Raw genomic sequence first — 21,270 nt, forward strand, 5'->3', positions numbered from 1 at the left:
CTTGACTCTGCAAATTCCGCCTCTCGGGTTCACACCATTCTCCTGCCTCCGCCTCCCAAGTAGCAGGGACTACAGGCACCTGACACCGCGCCCAGCTAATTTTTTGTATTTTTAGTAGAGATGGGGTTTCACCGTGTTAGCTAGGATGGTCTCGATCTCCTGACCTTGCGATCCGCCCCCCTCGGCTTCCAAAGTGCTGGGATTACAGGCGTGAGCCACTGCGCCCGGCCTTTTTTTTTGAGATGGAATCTCACTCTGTCACCCAGGCTGGAGGGCAGTGGCGCAATCTTGGCTCACTGCAACCTCTGCCTCTGGGGCTCAAGTGAGTCTCCTGCCTCAGCCTCCTGAGTAGCTGGGATTACAGGCATGTACCACCACGCCCTGCTGATTTTTGTATTTTTTAGCAGAGATGGGGTTTCACTGTATCGACCAGGCTGGTCTCGAACTCCTGACCTCAAGTAATCTGCCTGCCTTGGCCTCCCAAAATGCTGGGGTTACAGGCATGAGCTACCGTGCCCGGCCTCAGAATCCTGGGACTTCTGCTGGAGCCAGGGGTCAGAACAGACTCCTCTACTGGGGCTGCCTGGCAGGGAGGACAGAAGCTCGAGGCAGCCCCATGAGAACACAGCCACCTGGAAAGATGGTGGAAGGGAAGATTCTGCCAACCTCCTCCGACTCCCTGTCTCAGTTACACTGGTCCATAATTTCTTTTCTTTTTCTTAAGCCTGTTTCATTGGTTTCTGTTCCTGGAAAATGGACACAATTCTGATGAATTCATGTATTCTGCATCCACGTGTCAGCATCTCCAGCCTTGTGACGCAGTGCCTGGCTCAGAACAGGCAATCAGGCCATGGCATCTGAAAGAACGAGAGGGTGTGCCCTGGCCATATCTCAGGTAGCAGATGCATTCAGCTGCAGGTAACAGACACGTAGACAAACAGTGGCTTAAAAAAGAGAGGCTTTAAAAGTATTTTGTTTTCCTTTCTTCATGTAGCAAGAAGTCTGGCATTTGGCATGCCCAGGCTGTGGCGTGACAGCTTCGTGAAGTTATCAGGGTCTCAGACCCTGCCATATTTCTGCTCTGCCACCCTCAGCACATCGATTTGATCTTCATGGCTACAAGAAACCTGCTGCTACTGCAGGCATCTTACATGAGTTCCAGGCAGGAAGAGAAAGGAAAGGGTGACAGAGACAGAAAGCAACGTCCCCAGACACCCTTAGTTTTCCATCTCATAAGCCAGAATGATGTCACGTGGCATCCCTGGATGCACAGGAGGCTGAGAGATAGTGGCGTTTGTTAGCTGGTCTCATTGCCATCCTGAATGCCAAGTTTGTTATAAAGAATCAGAGGCAAAATGGCGATCAGGCAGGCAACTGGGTGGTCTCTGCCACGGGCCCCTTGGCCATTCTTTGTAATGATGGTCTTTGTCTTGGACCCTATTTTGGATATTTGGGCATCTTTTGTGGTACCCTTGTGTGCTGGTTTTGCTGTTGTCTGCCCTTCAGGAATAGCAGCTGAGTCAAGCTGTCCTTGGCTGCTCCAGTCTGGAGTCAGAGGTTGGAGATTTCCATGGCTCCCCATGGCTCCTTGGGGCCTCCTAAGAAAATGTTTTAATAAGGAAATCTAAGGCTGAGACAGACACGCTCCTTCTTAGAGACACATGGGAACATGCCTCTGCTCACAGCTGGTAGCCACAGATGCAAACTGTAGCCCATGGAATGGAGACAGTGAAGAGCTGATGGATAAATGAATAATGATGATGGACAGCAGATACATAAAAGGCATAAAAGGATAGTGTTAGGGCTGGAACGTCTCCCCCACAATTCATATGTTGAACCCATAATGCCTAATACTTCAGAATGAGACTATATTTGAAAATATGGTCTTTACAGAGGTAATTAAGTCAAAATAAGGTCATTAGAGTGAGCCCTAATCCAAAGGATGGGTGTCCTAATCAGAGGAGGAGATTAGGACCCAGACACACACACACACACAGAGCCAGGTGAGGACACAAGGAGAAGATGGCCATGCACAAGCCAAGGCGAGAGGACTCATGAAGAACCAGCCAACTCCACCCTCCAAAACTGTGAGAACATAGATGTCTGCTGTAAACAACCCCATCTGCAAGCAGTCAGCAAGCATTCATTGCATGCTTGCAGTATTCAAGGCACCACAGATACAATGTTGAATAAGGCAAAGCACCTGCCCTCAGGTAGCTTGCAGTCAGGGAGGTAAGGGTAGTGGGCAGAGAGACCTGGAAACAGATATTAGACCTGCACTAAGCATGTGTGGTTATTGAACAGTAAAAATGTGGCCACGACAAATTGTGATATGATTTAAGTAAAATATGTACTGGCTATTGAAGACTTGGCACATTAGTAATGGTAAAATCTCATTAGTAATGGTTTTATATTGATTATGCATTGAAATGATACTATTTTGGACAGATTGGGTTAAATAAAATATTAAATTTGATTTTACCTGTTTCTTTTATTTTCATTACTTATCGGCCATGATATTTTATTTAACTTTTAACTTTTATTTTAGGTTCAGTGGTACATGTGCATGTTTGTTATACAGGTAAACTCGTGGGGGTTTGGTGTACAGATTCTTTGTCACCTGAGTACTAAACTTAGTACCCAAGGGTTATTTTATCTGATCATCTCCCTCCTCCCACCTTCCACCCTCAAGTAGGCCCCAATGTTTGTTGTTCCCCTTTATGTGACCATGTGTTCTCACAAGTGAGAACATGTGTATTTGGTTGTCTGTTCCTGTGTTAGTTTGCTATGGACAATGGCCTCCAGCTCCACCCATGTTCCCGCAAAGGACATGATCTCATTGTTTTTTATGGCTGAATAGTATCCTATGGTGTATATGTACCACTTTTTCCTTATCCAGTCTACCATTGATGAGCATTTAGGTTGATTCACCTATTCCTTTTAATAGGTCTTAATATGGCTACTAGGAAATTTAAAAACACTAGATAGCTTATATTATTTTTGTTATGGACAGTGCTGTGCTGGACCTTCATAATGTAGTAAAAGGGTGGTGGGTGAATGCATGGTGTGTTAGAGGAACACAGGAGGGAGCTTCTTGGAGGAGGTTCTTAGTCCATTTATGCCTGAGGTTGCCATTTTTTGAATTTTTGCAATCAGACCTTGGTGATGACCTTGAGCAGTACGATATATAAATAACTCCCACGTGCTTAGCATTCCAATAATGGAACACTGGGCATAAATGGGTTGAGTGATAATGTTTGGACTGCAAACCAGAACCTATGAGATGCAGCTAAAGCAATTCTTGAAGGGAAAGTTATAGCCTTAAATATTCATATTAACAAATAGGAAGAATGAAAACATGGATTAGGCATATGGCTCAATATATTGAACATAATAGAACAAAGCTAAGAAAAACGGAAGAAATAAAGATAAGAGAGGAAATATATGCATTAAGAAGTGATAGAATTAACAAATGTACCCAAGTGCCAGATTTTTGAGGGGCATGAAAAAGGATGCTGTTAGTCAATCCTATCAAGAAAAAAGAAGAACACATAAATGAAGTAAAAGTCTATGGGGAAAACAACCACAGAGATATAAAATGGCAAATAACCACAGGAAACTGGCACTGGGATACGTAAATGATTTTGAGACTTTGAAAACATAGAAAATATAATTTATTTAAAAAAAGACTCCAAAAGAGATGTAAAGTCTAAACAACTTGATTACCATAGAAGAAATAGAAAGTTGTCAAAGTCAACTATCCTTAAAAAAAAAAAAAAAAAAAAAAAAAAAAAAAGGTATCAGGCCTAGAATGTTTTATAGGAGGATCCAACCACACCAAAAACGAACAGGTAATTAAACACTATTTAAACTGTTCTAAAGGATAAAAGAAGGAACATTTTTAACTTCTTTTTATGTAACAAGCATATCATTGAGGCCAAGATCCATCATAGATGGCATGGAAAGAGAAAACACACACCAGTGTTGCTTGGGAACATTGATGTAAAAATATTAAGTCCCTGAATTAAGCAGCACATTAGGGGAGTAAATCATTGCAACAACTGAGTGGAATGGATTCCAGAAATGCAAGGATGGTTGGATATTAGAAAAACAATTAGAAAAGTGGAAGAAATCAGAGGTGCAAACACTGGGAAGGAAATAATTATTTATAGAGAGATGGATGATTTTCTTGGAAAATGGAAGAGAGTCAACCGAAAGCAATTGCAAATGCTAATACCAGAATTCAGTCAAGTGAGTGGGTCTAGATCAATACAGAGAAACCATACACACAGCAATCCACTAGGAGATGAGAAGCATGAAAGACCCCATTTATAAGAGCAACATAAAGAGCAGAAACATGGTTGGCCACTGTGGGTGATCAAATTAGGGCTCACAGTGATTTCCTTTAGTCTGTTTTCATGTGCAATTGCCATGGGTGCTGTAGACAACATTTATTATGGACACAAGACCCTGACAGTGTCAAGGCTGGTGGAGACGCCCACACAAAGCTGGTGTCCGGCCTGGGGGCCCAGGTGACTTGCAGGGGAAGCTGGTGGCTTTGCCATGTTGCTGAGACTAGGAGGCCTAGATAGCTAGAGGAACAGCCTTGCTGGAGGGGCTGTGGCCGGGGACCACTGTGGGCTGGGGACTCTACTTGGACTTTTAGAGCACAGAAGCTGACTCTCCTTCCCCACGGCTGCCAAGTCCTGTGCTCCTGGACCTGTCACTACCATGGAGCCAAGAAGACACAGAAAAAAGCCACTGCATTTTTTGTGGGTGGCGATGGTGGGTGCCTCCATGTAGGGTGAGTAATTGGGGTGCAGGGGTTCCTTGGGTCATGGGACTTTCAACACTAAAATGGGGAGGGTCTTGGCCACATTGGGATGGCTGGTCATCCTGTTTATAGGACAGGATGTAGTAAAGTGTAGTAAAGAATTAATCTGACCTAAAGAAAAGTCTAGTCTTTGTCTTTGGTTCCTGGGAGGGGATCTCCAGGCCCTTGGGATGTCCTGCTTGAGAAGAGCATCTTTGTTTGCTTGTCGTGAGGGGAAATTTGGGTCACGTGGTCTCCTTTTGACCTCTGGAGGGGCAGAAAACTAAAGGTCAGTCACTTGGGCATCAGTCCATCATGCCCACATGATCGTGATCAAGCCCCAGTAAAAACTCTGGACACCAAGGCTCCGGGGATGTCTGCTTGGCAATACTCCATGCATCTCATCTCGCACCATGGCTGGGAGGAGTTCATGTGGTCCGTAACTCCACTGGGAGAAGGAGATTGGAACTTCCTTGCATTCTGCCCCATGCATGTCTTCCCTTGGCTGATTTTAATCCTTTCACTGTAATAAACCATAACTGTAACCATTACAACTTTCAGTGAGTTGTTGAAATGGAGGATGATGAACTTGAGGACCCCTGAACTTCCAATTGCTGTCAGAAGTGAGGGTGGTCCTGGGGACTGTTTCCTAATTTCTACATCTTCGTTCTCTGTTTCTCCTTCTCTTTCTCTTCTTCTTCCTTGAAAACTGCAGAAGGATATACCATGAGCAAGGATTCTGCCTCCCCACATCTCGTCTCCCTCCATCAATGCAGCCCGAGCTACCTGTTTCTTTTTTTTTTTTTTTGAGATGGAGTCTCGCTCTGTCACCCAGGCTGGAGTGCAGTGGCGCGATCTCGGCTCACTGCAAGCTCTACCTCCTGGGTTCACGCCATTCTCCTGCCTCAGCCTCTCCAGTAGCTGGGACTACAGGTACCTGCCACCACGCCCGGCTAATTTTTTTGTATTTTTAGTAGAGACGGGGTTTCACCGTGGTCTCGATCTCCTGACCTCGTGATCCGCCCGCCTCAGCCTCCCGAAGTGCTGGGATTACAAGCGTGAGCCACCGCGCCCAGCCGCTACCTGCTTCTTGTGTCTCATCCAGAGATATCCTGTGTGCTTCCAGGCAAATGCAAATGTCTTCTCCCACCAACCCCATTTTCTCCCATAATTAATAGCATGTTGTGCATACCCTATCCTTATTGCCCCATGTGAATTTTTTGTGGATTTTCTAGTTTTCCTGTAATGACCATGCATTTTTTAAAAATGAAGAAACAAGTGGGTTACACAGATTGGAAAGTGTAGTGAGCAAGGCTCTAGGAACTGAGTAGTTAGGGGTAGTAGTAGTAAGCTTAGGGAGCTGTTGTTCCCTTACTTTTTGAGACAGGGTCTTGCTCTGTTTCCCAGGCTGAGTGCAGTGGTGCAATCATGGCTTACTGCAACCTCTGCCTCCCAGGCTCAAATGATCCTCCTGTCTCAGCCTCCCAAGTAGCTGAGACCATAGATGTGCACCACTGTGCCTGCCCAATTATTATTTTTTTTTGTAGAGATAGGGTCTTGCAATGTTGCCCAGGCTGGTATTGAACTTCTGGGCTAAACAATACACCTGCCTTGGCCTCCCAAAGTGCTGGTATCACAGGAGTGAGCTATCACACCAAGGGGTGAGGTGGACTGAGGCCAGGCAAAGGTGAGCTGTGGGCCCTCGGTCCTGGGCGCATGGATCTCATCACAAGGAATTCCTCCTCCCCATTCCCCCACCAAAGGGGCCACAGCCCTGGGAAAGGGCTGGCTCTTCTGGGCCCCCAGACTGCTCCCAGCTTTTCCTCTATGGAGGCAGATATGTGAGAAAGGATGCAGCCAGGCAGGTGCAACACACCTGGGCATCCCGTGGCTGTGGCTGTGGCTGTGGCTGTGGCCATGACCGTGGCTGGTCTGCATGTGGAGGAAAAGATGGTGAGGTGAGACCCTGAGAAACAACTCCCTGGTCTCATCCGCCTCTCCCCTCCTAGGCAGGACAAGATGGATGCACCCTCTGCCGCAGCCACCTCTTCTGCAGGTGCCTGGCTTCTCCAGGCTTGCTATTTTGGAGGGGCAGGTCGGTGGAAGTGACTGATTGCCTTGCGTCTCAGCCACTCGTGGGCCCCAGGGTGTGGGCAGGGGCAGCTGCAGCCCTCTCGAGCCTCTCACTCCCTGCTTGGCCTCTGTAAGCCTGCCCGGGAGCAGCTCACAGAGCCCCCGTGCTGGAGATGAGTCACTTGTTCTAAAAATAAAAGAAGTGAAGTCATGAAATAGTGTATTTCCTTTTTAAGCCCGATGTGCCTGCAGAGGGATCCCCAGCAGCGTGCTGGTGGCAGGGAGGGCCAGGAACCCTGACAAGGTCTGGAGCCTCAGAGCGCACCTGCCCCCACTTACAAGCCCTGGCCTTGGGGATTGGGTGGAGTGTCCCCTGCCTCCAACGGCTCCCAGCTGAGTGAGTAAAAGATGGCACGTAGGCCAGGAGTGGGGGCTCACACCTGCAATCCCAGCACTTTGGGAGGCTGAGGTGGGAGGATCACTTGAGCCCAGGAGTTTGGGGCCAGCCTGGGCAACATGGTGAAACCCCATCTCTACTAAGAATACAAAAAATTAGCCAGCGTGGTGGCGCGTGCCTGTGGTCCCAGCTACTGGGGAAGCTGAGGTGGGAAGATTGCTTGAGCCTGGGAGGTCAAGGCTGTAGTGAGCTGAGATTGCACCACTGCACTCCACCTTGGGTGACAGAGCGAGAGCCTGTCTCAACAAACAAACAAACAAACAAACAAACCAATGGCATGTAAATAGCACCCACATTGGGCAGACAGTCTTAGGCTGTAAGGGAGGGCAGAGTGCCCTGGAACACACACAAGGGAAGGGGCGCTGCTCTCTCTTGGGGTCTGCGGGAGGCTTTCTGGAGTGGGTGTCCCAAGAGATAGGACTGGGGGGACTCTGCGAGGCTGTTAGGAAGGGAACAGCATTCCAGGCAGAAGGAACGGTGTGAGCAAGGGCCTGGAGGCTACAGAGCTCCCAGCAAGCTCAGGACATGATCCTCTGTAGGTCTCCCCAGACCACCTGGGGAGCCGGTGACACATGCAGATTCCCAGGCCTGAAGACCAGCTGAACTCCAAGAGCAGGGCCCAGGAATATGACTAATAATTCCCCTGCCTGATTACCATACCCTGCAAAATTTGAGACCCTCTGGTTCAGATGCTAGTGCATAGAGGAGGGGATGAAGACGTACGATGGCAAGGCATGTTGGGTCCAAATTGTGAGGGTTTTGAGGGTTGCCTAGGAGTTTGGATTTTGGTGTACAGGCAGGAGGGGGCTATCAAGGGCGTTTAAGTAAGGGAGTGCTGCTCCTGGACCTGCTCCTGAGAATGGCGCCCGGGAGTGATGTAGGTGACTGATTGATGGGGTGGGACGAAGCTGGGCAGACGCTTGGGCAGAGGCTTGGGGGGCTGGGACCGTAACAGTTATGTGAGAGGAAGCGGGGGTCTGAGAGAGTTGCAGGGGCAAAATGTAGGCCCCCAACCCCTGGTTCCGGGGACAGCCCAGGGATAGTCACCAGGGATCCAGTGATGTGTGTGTGTGGAGTGTGAGCAAAAGGTGGGGAATTACAATGCTTGTTACCAGAAGTGGGGTCGGAGGTGGGGAGGGAGAGAGCAGTTCTGGGTCCTGGAGCAGCAGGGCAGAGGGGTTCTGGAGATGCCAAGTGCTCAGGGCACAGAATGGGGCCCGGATGCTTGATGGGGGTGTGGGGAAGTCCTTAGAGAAAACAGAGCCCAACAGTGGGCTTCAGGCACCCACTGAGGGTCTTGGGTGTGGTGCTGGAGGAGCCGGGAGGGAGGGAGAGGGTAGTAAGGGAGAAGGGATTCTGCACAGACTCACCTGTAGGGAGGTTGTTGCAGGTGTATGTTCAGAGCCAATGATGGCCTGGGCTTGAATCCCACACCCTCCATCTTTACCCGGGTGGCCTGGGCACGGGTGCTGAGCCCAGTCTGAAAGTATTAAATGGAAAATTTCAGAAATAAATAATTCCTCGGTTTTAAGTGGCATGCCATTCTGAGTTGTGCGATGAAATCCTGTTCCATCTAGCTCAGTCCCCCTTGAAGCGTGAGTGATCCCTTTGTCCAGCGCCTCCACGCCTTGATGCTACCTGCCCGCGAGTTACTTGGGAGCCCTCTCAGTGTGGGATCCATTGTCTCCATATTGCAGGGCTTGTGTTTAAGATACCCTCCTCCTCTTTTACTTAATAATGGCCCCAAAGCACAAGAGTAGTGATGCTGAGGTCAGGCGTGGTGGCTCATGCCTGTAATCCCAGCACTTTGGGAGGCTGTGGTAGGCAGATCACTTGAGGCCAGGAGTTCGAGACCAGCCTGGCCAACATAGCAAGACCCCGTATCTACTAAAAATACAAAAATTAGCTGGGCGATGTGGGCACCTGTAGTCCCAGCTACTTGGGAGGCTGAGGTAGGAGAATTGCTTGAACCCGGGAGGTGGAGGTGGCAGTGAGCTGAGATAGCACCACTGCACTACAGCCCAGGTGACAGAGGGAGACTCCGTCCCCCCAACCCCCCCCAAAAAAGTAGTGATGTTGACATATTGTTACAATGGTTCTATTTTATTATTAGTTATTGTTAATCTCATTTGGTGTCTGTTTTTTAGATAAAACTTTATCATGGTACGCATGTATGTACATAAAAATTGTATATGATACTATTCATGCCTTCCGGGGGGGCTTGGGGGTCTTGGAATGTGTTCCCTATGGATAAGGGGGGACCACTGTACTCATAGAGACTGGGGTGACAGTTGCGGAGTTGTGGAGTGCCAGCCCAGAGCTTTGTGAGCCGGGAATGTGGTGGGGTGAGAGAGGGCTTGGCCAAGCTCGGCTGGGATTGCATGGGACATGGGTCTTGCTGGAAGGCAGTGACTGGTGTCTGCAACTCTCCTTTGAACTCCAGAGGTGGGAAGCTGGCTGGAGCCATCCCCAGGGCAGAAAGAGGAGAAGGGGCATCAGTGAGCCCCTGTGCTGCCCTGTTAGGGGTGGCTAAGCATGGCTAAGATTCCGCTTTTCCTGTAGGGAGGAGTTATTGCCCCCATTGTTAAGGATGGCGAAGGGAGATTCTATGGATTGCAGATGATGCAGGCAGCAGATGGAGGAGAATGAAGCTATTATCTGTTCTGAGCCTCTTTTGTTACACAGCTTCATCTAGTCCCTGACCTGTGCACCCTTCCAGGAAATCTACCTCTAACCTCCTCACTCATAAGATAGACACAGGCTGCCCCACCTCCAAAAGTCTGGAAACACCGAGGACACACAGACAGCCTTTGTGATGTCTAGAGGGCAGCTTTTTTCCCCAAATGCCTGTCCTCCCTTCCCTGGAATCCTTCTGAGGCTAGGACCCACAATGATGGCCTGGCCCAGCACCCCATCCTCCGCCTCCTCAGCAGCATTTGCTGCCTGTCGGGAACACAAATCCCTCTGACCTCTGGCTGTTCCTGTCATGTCCTCAGAAAGACAGAAATTAGCAGGGGAATCAGGCAGTGAAAAATGGCCACCCTCTCCCCCGACTCCCTCTTCTCACAGTCAACAGCAGGGCAGGACGAGGGCGTGGGCTTGGCTGCTATTGGGCATCTATTTGGGGTGTCTTTACGGGTGGCAGGGGGTTTCACAATCCACCTTTTGTAAAGCCTTCTGCTCACAGGAGTTTCAGGTAAGCTGAGGTGGGCTGGAGCTGGCATGGGCCAGGGGCAGGTGAGGCCATATCCCAGGTGCCCTGAGGCCTCAGGCCTGAGTGAGCTGTCCCCAGCAGCCCAAGCCATCCCAGCGGTGATCTTAACATTGGCGGCAGCAGGTTCCTCAAGACGTCCTTCCTGATGTCTTCACCCACATCCCCAGGTCCCCCCTCCCCTAGTCCCCAGTGTGATGGTTAATACTGAGTGTCAACTTGATTGGATTGAAGGATGCAAAGTATTGATCCTGGGTGTATCTGTGAGGGTGTTGCCAAAGGAGATTAACATTTGAGTCAGTGGGCTGGGAAAGGCAGACCCACCCTTAAACTGGACAGGCACCATCTAATCAGCTGCCAGCGAGGCTAGAATATAAGCAGGCAGAAAAATGTTAAAGGAGAGACTGGCCTAGCCTCCCAGCCCACATCTTTCTCCCGTGCTGGGTCCTTCTTGCCCTTGAACCTCGAACCCAAGTTCTTCAGTTTGGGAACTCAGATTGGTTCTCCTTGCTCCTCAGCCTGCAGACGGCCTATTGTGGGACCCTGTGATTGTGTGAGTTAATACACTCCCATATAGATATATTCCATTAGTTCTGTCTCACTAGAGAACCCTGACTAACACACCTGGTATCTGGCAGGTGCTCACTGTGACAGTGTGGACAACTGCCTGAATGCCGTCTTGAGCACGTGCGTTTCTGATGCCCTTTCTCCTCTTTCTACCCTGGGGGCGGCTCCAGCCAGCTTCCCACCTCTGGAGTTGGAGTTCAAAAGGAGAGATGCAGCCAGCTCCTTCCCAGCCAGCAGATGGGCCAAGGGCCAGCGGAAGGGGAGGAAAACCCTCGGACATGTGGCCTGGCGTTTTGAACTCCCTGCACTTTGTGGGAAAAACATGCAGTAGAAGAGTAATATTCACCTAGAAGTAGAAAGTCAGGGCCGAGGGAAAAAAACAGCTACGTTAGGAAGGCGAGTCCAGGACGGATATGTTACCCACCACGTCCTCCATGGTTGCCGTAGCCAAGCTGCAAGTTCCTGGCGGCCAATGGGAGCATGGAAAGAAGGAAAGGTTTAAGGTTCTTATGGCCGTTGGAGAAAATACTTTGGCTGCTCAGAAACAGTAAATCTTTCCCTAGCTCTCATTTGTAAAAGAAATTTTCCTTAAGGGGCTTCACCTACAAGTCATCGGCAGTAATGGTGATTGGATTGGTCAGTGTTCTCAAGAGAAGCTGAACCCATAGGATGTGCTGATATACAGACAGAGATTTATGATAAGGAATTGGCTTGAACCATGTTGGAAGCTGGCAAGTCCAAAACCCACAGGGTGAGCCAACAGGCTGGAGAGCGAGGAGAACCGATGGCATGGTTCTAGTCTGAAGGCTGTCTGTGGTAGAAGCAGGTGGAGCTGACCTTGCAGATGGAGCCTGAAGGCCGTCTGCAGCAGAATTCTCTCTTGTGTTTGGTTTCTAACCAGGCCTTCCACTGATGGGTAAAGCCCATCCACATGAGGGGGGGCACATTGCTTTACTGAACATCCTCCAGTTTAAATGTTCATCTCATCCAAAACACCCTTGCAGAAACACCCGGAATCATGCTTGACCAAATATCTGGGCACCCTGTGTCCCATCCAAGTTGTATTAGTCTATGTTCATGCTGCTAATAAAGACAGTACCCAAGACAGGGTAATGTATAAAGAAAAAGAGGTTTGATGGACTTACAGTTGCACGTGGCTGGAAAGGCCTCACTATCATGGCAGAAGGCAAAGGAGGAGCAAAGTCACATCTTGCATGGTGGCAGGCAAGAGGGAGCGTGTGCAGGGGCATTCCCCTTTGTAAAACCATCAGATCTTATGAGACTTACTCACTATCATGAGACCAACATGGGAAAAGCCTGCCCCCATGATTCAATTACCTCCCACCAGGTCCCTCCCACGACATATGGGGATTATCACAGTTGAAGGTGAGATTAAGGTGGGGACACAGAGCCAAACCATATCACAAGTTGACACATAAAATTAGCCACCACAGGGATGGGGAGTGTTGCCCCCATCTCTACAGCACACACAGCCCTGGACTGTCCAAATGGGTCCCCCAAATGCACTGGGTGCACCATGGTTCTGACTGGAGGAGAGATGAGTCTACTACCCATCTCTGGGGCTGGCGTGCATCTCAGGGAGGTCTGAGATTCTTCAACTAGGCTATTGACCATACAGTCATGTGGTGGCATCATTTTGTTGTTGTTGTTTTTTTTTTTTTTAATGAGATGTCAGGTTTGGAAAAGAAGAAAACGAACACATCAAATGCCTAAGTGATTCTAACGGCAGAGCCTTAGGCAAATGCCTGTTGGGAATCTTTGGCTCCCCCAGTCAGCCAATCAGCTCCTTCTCACTTATGAGCCAAGGGAGCAAAGGAAGATGGGGTTGAGGAAAAAGAAGTCCCAAGGTCAGGAAGGAGGGAGAAATCAGTCGAGGAGAAATGGAACCTTGATTTACCTTAGAGCATTTGTGTCATGGTGGTATTGTGTCCCACACCAACCTGCTGGGGCTGCCACAGGGAGCAGGGAGAGAGGGGAGAAAGTAGCTGAGATTCTGCTTCCTCCCAGCCTCTACTGTTACCCTGGGGCCTCCCATTGGCTGAACCTACCCAGAAGCCAGAGGGCAAAGGACTCTGGGAAATGTAGTTCCCTTTGGCATGTGCACAGGCAGGGCAGGGTGAGCAAACCACTTACATACCCAGATGATGGCTTACTCATTTCCTTCAAGTGTCTGCCCAAATGTCATCTGCTGGGAAATGCCTTCCTTGACACCAAACCACCCCCTCAACCCTGCCAACCTGGCCTGGCTCAGCACTCTCTATTCTGCTAGCCTGCCTTTATTTTTCATTATAGAACTTAGTACCAGCTGATGTTGCTTTATGTATCTATTTATTGGATTGTCTGGTTCAATTTTTAATTGGATTATCTAGTTCTATTTTTTATTTATTATATTGTCTGGTTCTATTTTTTATTGGATTGTCTGGTTCTGTTTTTTATTTATTGTCTAGAATGCAAGCCCACAAGGGCAGGCCATCTGTCTGTCTTGCTCTCTGTCTTGCTCATTTGAGAACAGTACCTGGAACACAGTAGGTGCTCAACCACCATTTCTGGGTAGATAGAATCTTCTCCCATGTCCTCTCTTCTTTGGGTACATATCCTTAGTTTCTTCAGCCATTCCCCAGGACATGCTTTCTGGCTGGCCCCTGCACTGGCCGGCTTCTCCTGGCCCAGCCTTCTGGGCAAGGCAGGACTGATGGTGAGGGCAGTCCCAAGGTGCCAGCACATCCTGCCTTGAATCCAGTGGCCAAGTGGCCACCAACAGACACAGGCTTAACTCAGCTTCTCTGCAGCTGGTTGAGCTCTCGGTTCTGATCCATGTGCAGCTCATTGAGTACTGGGCTCCAGGCCAGTTACCAGGGAGGAGCATGTGGGCATCACTCTTGAGGGGCTAACAGGTCATTGTAAGAGCCAGACACAGATGCAGTCTCTACTTCTGAGGACAGTCCCAGGGCCAAGGCTTATTGAGTGATCCATATGGGCCGGGGCCTTTCTAAGAACATTCCATGCATCCCTTCATCTGCTCTTCACAAACCTCCTTCAGGAAGGGGCCGTCATTGTCCCTGGGCTTCAGAGAGGCAAAGCAACTTGCTCCCACCCCTGAGTTGGTCAGTGGGCATCTGGGGTGCGGACCTGGTTGGTCTGAGTGGGGGGCCCTCATCCCTTCACCCCTAGGCAAGCTGTCTTCTGGGCACTGCCAGGCTGAATAGGCAGATGCCCACTACAGAGGGTCAAAGACCTGTGGGGACATAGGATGGGTGGGGAGTTCTGCCCTGGTGACACTGAACTCAGCCTTGAGGCTGCAGAATGTGTTGTGATGGCGGAAGGCAGGGGGCTTCCATCCGGGGGCAGGGCTGAGGACCTTGTGTAGGGTGGGACTGGGGAGGGTGGGTTTGGAGAGCTGAGCTGCTGGAGGAGGGGGATGCCTGGTTGCTGGATCCTGACTGCTTTCGGGAGAAATGAGCTCTTGCTTGCAAAGAAACATCTGTTTGGAGCGCTGTGTGCCTAGATGTTTTTACGCATGCCACACAGAATGTGGGAGAGCCTGACTCCACATTCTCTACGTATTTATTGCAAAATAACCTTATCCTAAGAATAACAGGAAAAATTTCACCCACATTCCCACTACCCTGACAAATCAACTGTCTACATTTTTCCCGTTCCCCTCCAGGCCACATGCTTGTGCGGACATGACTTTGAAGCCACAGTCAAAGAGCAATTGTGTTTGTGCATTCATTTGTTCAGCAAAGACATTTCCCAAGTACCTGTCTCCTCTGTATCAGGAAACTGGCTGCTAAAACGAATGGCCTATATTTTCCTTTAGAGTTTTACCAGCTATGAAAATATCCTTTATTAATCAGGGTATATTAACTGTTTTAACAAGCAACCCACTAATTGTAGCACCCTAATTCAATACATGTGTATTTCTTGTTCATGACAGTGCAGGGCAGGTTGGGTTGGGCTCTGCTCCATGCAGCCATGCAGGGACCCAGGCCTTTTTTTCTGAGTGGCTCTGCCATCCCCTACAGCCATGGAGGCCTTTATTTGGTGCACTGCATTGGATCGGCAGAGGAGCAAACAGAGAGAAGGAGCAGGCTGGATTGTGTAGGAAGCTTTTTTAGGCAGGCCTGGAGGTAGTAAACGTCATTTCCATCACATTCTATTGGATGGAACGCAAACACGCACCTGTACCTACCTGCAAGGGAGGCTGGGAAATGCAGTCCAGCTGAGTGTCCAGGAATGGGGGAAGAACAGGTTTGGTGATCATCTGGCCAGCATCTACAAGCTTACAAACATAAACAAGCATAAACAAACTTACATTGTTTAGTTCTAAAAAATTGAAGGAAGCACAAGACAAATTGTGTAAGGAAATGGCAATGTTGTCACCAAAAGTTGAAAGCTCCCCCAAAAAAATAAAATACAAAGGCCAGCTGAGTTCTGGCAAACTCAGGACAGCAAGCCAGGCTCTGCCCCTCTCTGAGAGAATTGAAGGTCAGACTCAATGGGCAAAGGCATGAGTGAGCCCTGGGAAACTGAGGTCTCATGATAGCTGGGCTATCTGATGACGCTGACCTCTGGGATCGTGGCACAAGGATGGCTAAAGAGAGCGGTTGCTTTGTATCATCTGCTTCTAAGCTCACCGTGGCCAATTCCCACTCTCAAGAATAGATCAAAGTTCTCAACTGGTGGAGGCAGCCCAGCAGGAGAAAGAGCAGGAACTTTGCCAGCATCTGGTCAACATAAGCCAAGCAAAGCTAAGACCATCACCCCATACTCTGTCCTCAGGTCAAAAGGGAGCACAGTGGCAGCAGAAATCTTGGCACATGGCTGTCACCTGTACCGGCAGCATTCTATGTAGAGTGCGTCACGGCCATCAGTGATCTTCTGAGGAACTGCCTTCACCTGCTACTTCCTGTATGTCGAGTCTTCTCTTTCTTGGTTTACCTTCTCAGTTGGGTGTAGCGCATCCTTCAGTAGCTTTCTGAGAAAGTGTGGCTCATAGGCAAATTTGTTAGAGACCTCGCCAGCTGAAGGGATCTTTATTCCACCTTCACACTTGCTTAATAATGTGGCTGGCACAGAAGGTTGGGTTAGGAAATAATTTCCCTTTAGAAGCTCAAAAGCATTGCTCCATTGCTTTCTTGCTTCCAGTGTGGCTGCTGAGAATTCTGAAGCTATTTTGATAACCAGCCCTGGGTATGTCACGTGGTTTTTCTCTCTGGAAGTTTGTAGAATATTCTTTGTCCCAGGTGTAGTAAAGTTCCACAATGATGTGTCCATGGGGTAGGTCTATGTTCACCTCCTATGCTGGGTATTTTGTGGGCCTTTTTTTTAGTGCCAGGAATTACCCTGAATTATTTCGTTGATGATTTCTTCCCTGCAATTTCCTCTCTCTTATACATCTATAGCTCCTGTTATTCCTGCTATTTAGATGTTGGATCTTCTCTACTTATTTTCTAGATTTTCTCTTTTTTTATTTTTTGAGACAGAGTCTCACCCTGTTACCCGGGCTGGAGTGCAGTGGTGCAATCTCAGCTCACTGCAACCTACACCTCCCGGGTTCAAGTGATTCTTGTGCCTCAGCCTCCCAAATAGCTGGGATTACAGGTGTGCGCCACCTCATACCTGGTTAATTTTTATATTTTTAAGTGGAGATGGGGTTTTGCCATGTTGGCCAGGCTGGTCTCGAACTTCTGATGTCAAGCAATCTGCCCCACCTTGGCATCCCAAAGTGCTGGGATTACAGGCGTGAGCCACCATAACCAGCCTCATTGTCCTTATTTCTCCTCCTCATTCTTGCCATCTGCCCGCTCCTCTTTTCCTTCCTCCCTCTTCCCTCCTCTCTCTTTTCTTCTCTATCTCTTTCTAATCCCCTTTCCCTCACTTCTTTTTTTTTTTTTATTTTCTGGGCTATTTTTCTCAACTTTCTTTTATAACTCTTCTATTGAGTTTTTCACTTCTGCTGTGATTTTTAAATTTAGGACCTTAAAAAAATCCTCTGAATGTTCCTATTGATAACATCCTGCCCTTGTTCTCAGATGTGATGTCCTCTCTCACTGAGGACATTGAGGACAGCTTGTTATTGTTGCTATGGTCATTAAAGTTTTTTTTTTTTTTTTTTTCTTTTGGCCGGGTGCGGTGGCTCATGCCTGTAATCCCAGCACTTTGGGAGGCTGAGGCAGGTGGATCACAAAGTCAGGAGTTCAAGACCAGCCTGACCAATATGGTGAAACCCCATCTCTACTAAAAATACAAATATTAGCTGGGTGCAGTGGCAGGTGCCTGTAATCTCAGCTACTTGAGAGGCTGAGGCAGGAGAATCGCTTGAACCCAGGAGGCGGAGGTTGCAGTGAGCCGAGATTGTGCCACTGTACTCTAGCCTGGGTGACAGAGTAACTCTGTCTAAAAAAAAAAGAAACAAAAAAAAGTTTTTTTTTTTTTTTTTCTGAAAAGTCTGTTTCCACCCAGTTATATGTTTCTGTTGATGTTTTGGTCTCTGCTTTTCACGTTGGAGGCTGTTCACAAAAGTCTGGTAACGCTTGGCTGTCAGGTTATGACAGGTTTGGAGACCAAAGAGCTCACTGGAAGTTTAAGAATGGAGCTTGGTCACCATACCCTTTGTTGTAGGATGATATGGGAGGTTTTTTGAGGTTCCCTTGATGTAAACAACTTTAGGTCTTTCCTCTTGGGCTGACCAGGCCTCAGAGGAGGGTCTTTCAGTGGACTGCCTAGGGGGAAGATCTGGGTGAGGGAACGGGTCAGGGTACAAAGGGTCATCTGACCACCTCTTCACATTTTTTGGCAAGGTCTCCAGGCCCTCAACTGTGCTGGCATCCCCTAGTATGTAAACTTTCTATATTATGTTCTCCAGAAAATAAACCATTTTTTGAAAGTTATATTGAGTTTTTATTGGCAATTCTGAGTATATGTGTTTATAACAGTTAAAGTGTGATAGGTGAACTTAACATATTAAAAGAGTTCTACAGCCTCTGTTGAGAAAAGATTATATGCTATGCAAACTGTTTAAGTCATACAAAATCATTCTTCAGTGTAGCATCTTTTCAACTGGAAGAATCTCACTCAGCACGCTTCTCCTCCTGAGGTGGTTCATACCAACTGATATGGTCTGGCTGTGTGTCCCCACCCAAATCTCATCTGGAATTGTAATCCCCATGTGTCAGGGGAGGGGCCTGCTGGAGTGGGAGGTGATTTGATCATGGAGGCGGATTTCCCTCTTCCTGTTCTTGTGATAGTGAGTGAGTTCTCATGAGATCTGATGTTTAAAAGTGTGTTGGAGATCCCCCCTTCACACTCTCTCCTGCTGCCATGTAAGACGTGCCTTGACTCCCCTTCACCTTCTGCCATGATTGTAAGTTTCCTGAGGCCTCCCAGGCATGCATAACTGTGAGTCAATTAAACCTCTTTTCTTTGTAAATTACCCAGTCTCAGGTAGTTCCTTATGGCAATGTGAGAATGGTCCAATGCACGTATTAAGTTTGCTTTCCATTTTTTACTTTATTCCATAAGTTTCATATTTCTCTTTTATTTCTCTGCCAGTTCCAGGCAGAGTGGCTCTATTTCTGAATGTTCTGGATTAGCAGCTCCTAAGTGATGCTTTAAAAAACCAAAGCACTATTGGGTTTCTCTGGTTCTTCCTAGAAGACTGCCCACATCTTGGTCAGCATGTGCAGCACCCCCACTCCTCTGAGCACCCCCAGAACTGCTCATACTTCTAGTCGATGGCTTGATAATGAGCCATAGCGGCAGCAGCAGTAGCATGGCTGGCCCCAAGACTGTGCCTGGCCCAGAAAATAAACTTCTATTCTTTTTCCGAAGAGGAGAGTGGACAGCCCTTTGTGGTGGATGCTGGCATGGGCTGGGGCTCCAATGGAATCTCTCCATTGTGGTGGCTTCTTCACCTCAGTTCCAGAGGGGCTTTCTGAAGGACTCTGCTGTGTAAACAAGCTCTTCCCCACCCCCACCCTGATCTTCCCAGCTCCCCCCGATGGTGGTCTTCTCAATTCATTCTGCCGAGTTGCAGTTTTAACTCATTTGTCTTCCATCCGTCTGCTAAACTTTGGTTGCTGAAGTTGTCTTTTCTGTTCTCACATTCTTGTGAATTTCCATCTTTAAAATCCCTTTGCTGTGGCTTTGGTTGGGCTCTGGGAAGGAGTGAAATTAGTCAGTAATGATCAATCAGCTCTGGGAGCCTGCATGCCTTCCCATGTCTCATTGCCTTCCTGCATCATTACCTGGGCTTCATGATGACCTTTTTTAAAAAAAATTAATTTAATTTAATTTTAAGTTCTGGGATACATGTGCAGGATGTGGAGGTTTGTTACATAGGGAAACGTGTGCCATGGTGGTTTACTGCACCTATCAACCCATCACCTAGGTATTAAGCCCTGCGTGCATTAGGTATTCATCCTGATGCTATCCCTCCCCACCAACCCCTGACAGGCCCCAGTGTGTGTTGTTCCCCCCCTATGTCTATGTGTTCTCATTGTTCAGCTCCCACTTATAAGTGGGAACATGCAGTGTTTGGTTTTCTGTTCCTGTGTTACTTTGCTGAGGTTAATGGCTTCCAGCTCCATCCATGTCCCTGCAAAGGACATGATCTTGTTCCTTTTTATGGCTGTATACTATTCCATGGTGTACATGTACCATATTTTCTTTATCCTGTCTATAATTGATGGGCATTTGGGTTGATTCCATGCCTTTGCTATTGTGAATAGTGCTGCAATAAACATACACATGCATGTGTCTTTATAATAGAATGATTTATATTCCTTTGGGTATATACCCAGTAATGGGATCACAGGGTCAAATGGTATTTCTGGTTCTAGGTCTTTGAGGAATCACCACACTGCATGATGACCCTTTTAACAGCTACCTCATCAAGGAGTCCTTTCTTTCCAAAAGTGTGTTCCATGAAATGTTGGCAGGTGCACCAAGAAAAGAACATGTTCAGGAGTCAGATAAGTTTGAAATGTTGTGGGATTTGTAAGGGCAACTGTAATGAGTTCCAAGGCCCGGAATTCCAAGTTCTGGGTACATTCAATGTCAGGTGGTCACTAGGCCATGGCACTTAGGAATGCTTCTAGGCCATACCTTTTTTCTTAAAGAGAAAAAAGAAAGGCCCCTCTGCTGGGGCTCCCTCACTGCCCTGTACTGTGAATTCTCTGAAGCCTTTGTCTGTACCCCAGTCCTTGCCCCCAACCCTCCCGATGTCCTGTGTCCATTCCTGCTGACCACTTTAAAGCACCCTGGTTTGTGGCCCAGGGCTCTCCCTGGCTATAGTGGCTTCTTTTTTTCACTTAATAGAATTTTAAACCTGAAGTGTAATTTACATATGCTAAAAGACATAAATGCTAAAGTGTATATCTCAATGTATATATTCATGTAACCATCAAATTAGAGACCAAGTTACAGCATTTTCTAGCATATCAGAAGTGTCTCTTAGGGACTAATTTCACTAACTTCTCTCTCCCCCAGGTACCCACTGCCCTGATTTCTATCACCACAGACGAGTTTGGCCTGTTTTTGAATTTTGTATGAGAGAAACATACAGCATGTTCCTCTTTTTATGTCTGGCTTTGTCTCTTAGCATGGCGCCCATCAGCTCCATCCATGGCTGTGTATATCCACTGTCCATTCCGTTTCATGGCGAACGGGCTTCCACTGGGTGGACATGCAAGTTCTACTGTGGACAGACATCTTGGTTGTTTTCGGGTTTTGATGATTTTGAATAAAGCTGCTATGAACATTCATGTACAAGTCTTTTGATGGACACGTATGCTAAGTTTTGTACTATGGGCTCAGTGTGGAGCTGCTGGGTCCTAAGGTAAGTGGCAGCTTATCTTTATCAGAAGTTGTCTTATAGATTTCCAAAGTGGCTGCATCTACACACATGCCTGCAAGCGTGTGTGAGTCCCAGTGGCTCCAGACATGGTTAGTGTATGTATGTATGTATGTATGTATGTATGTATGTATTTATTTATTTATTTATTTATTTATTTATTTATTTATTTATAAGATGGAGTCTTGCTGTGTTGCAGCAAGTGGTGTGCAGTGGTGTGATCTCAGCTCACTGCAACCTCTACCTCCCAGGCTCAAGAGATTCTCATGCCT

At 47.8% G+C, this 21,270-nt stretch overlaps 1 protein-coding gene across 1 annotated transcript in view; it reads left to right on the forward strand.

Moving 5' to 3' along the window:
• Window positions 1-20,893, forward strand: part of TPCN2 (two pore segment channel 2) — a 132,523-nt gene extending 111,630 nt beyond the window's left edge. The window contains exon 22 of the transcript XR_009213581.1: window positions 19,986-20,893. The gene's annotated coding sequence lies outside the window, so the exon portion shown is untranslated. The remainder of the gene's footprint in view (window positions 1-19,985) is intronic.
• The last annotated feature ends 377 nt before the right edge of the window (window positions 20,894-21,270 follow it).

This window comes from Hylobates moloch, unplaced genomic scaffold (genome assembly GCF_009828535.3).
Source record: "Hylobates moloch isolate HMO894 unplaced genomic scaffold, HMol_V3 SCAFFOLD_5, whole genome shotgun sequence".
Taxonomy (NCBI): Eukaryota; Metazoa; Chordata; class Mammalia; order Primates; family Hylobatidae; genus Hylobates; species Hylobates moloch.